Below are 1,298 nucleotides of genomic sequence, written 5' to 3' on the forward strand. Positions count from 1 at the left end.
GTCTGCACCCCCCGTGGCCAACTCCCCCCAGTTTTTGTTCAGCATGATGTCGTATGGTATGGAATATCCCTTTGCCAGTCTGGGTCAGCTGTCCTGGCTGTGTCCCCTTCCAGCTTCTTGTGCATCTCCAGCCTCCTCGCTGCCAGGGGGGTATGAGAAGCTGAAAAGTCCTTGACTTTGTGTAAGCACTGCTCAACAGTAACTAAAACATCAGTGTGTTATCAACATTATCCTCATCCTAAATCCAAAACACAGCACCATACCAGCTACTAGGAGGAAAATTAACTCTATCCCAGCTGAAACCAGGACAGATGTGCTTATCTCTGCAGACCAAAGCACAGCTGTATCTTTAATAAGCTTATGATCTGCTGGAGCCGTAGAGTTTTCCTACTGATCGGCAGCCCTGTGATGTGTCTGGGTAGCAGAGCTGTGGACCAGCTGCTGGGAGCTTCTCACGTGGCTGGCGTGTGCAGCGTGCGGCTGCGGAGGGATCCCTCCTGCAAAACAAAATTCAAATCTTCTCAGGAATGTCTGCATCAGCTAAAGTCGCTGGGGTGTTGATTTATTCCAGGGTCCCTCGCTCAGCTCGCCTCTAGGAGGGATCTTGCATCTGGAAGTCTCAGGATGGGAAGCGCCATGTAGGGATAAAGGGCTCTGGTTATTGGGGCAGGATCCCCTCTCCAGCCCTCTTGCCCTAATCCCTCCCAATAAAAGGTCCCTGCTGCCTGGGGGGCAGGAGAGTCCCACGGGGCAGACTCTGAGCTCAGCATGCTCCATCTTTCCAATGCCTCTGGGGAGCTTCAAGGGTTCAAACTCTCACCTGGCTTCATCAGCCCCCGCGGGCAGTCAGCAGAGAGGAACGGTTGCACCGTCCCCCCTACGCTGCCTCCCCCAGCCGCTGGGACCGGGACCCTGACCCACCCCACCCAGCAGCCAGAGACCAGGCTGGTGGCTGGAGCCGGGGCCAGGCTGCTGTCCCTGTCCCTGGGCTGGATCCTTCAGTCCCAGCTCTGCAGAAGGACGCTGCATGCAGGGTGCTGGGGGTGTGGTGGCAGAGCAGCCTTGGGCTTGCAGGAGTGCCTGGGTCATGGGGAAACACACCACTTCTGCAAACCCCTGAGCACAGGACATCCTTGAAATCTGACCTTGTGCAATGGTTGGGTGACTATGGAGCTTCTGAGGGGCAGTATGGGCTGGTATGCTAGATCTGAGTTAATTGGAGAACATAGACTGGAGGTGTAAGTACAGCCTGCATGGACCATACAGTGAGGTGCAGGGAAGCAGTTGGACCTAGCGCC

This window comes from Fulmarus glacialis, unplaced genomic scaffold (assembly GCF_000690835.1).
Source record: "Fulmarus glacialis isolate BGI_N327 unplaced genomic scaffold, ASM69083v1 scaffold10651, whole genome shotgun sequence".
Taxonomy (NCBI): domain Eukaryota; kingdom Metazoa; phylum Chordata; class Aves; order Procellariiformes; family Procellariidae; genus Fulmarus; species Fulmarus glacialis.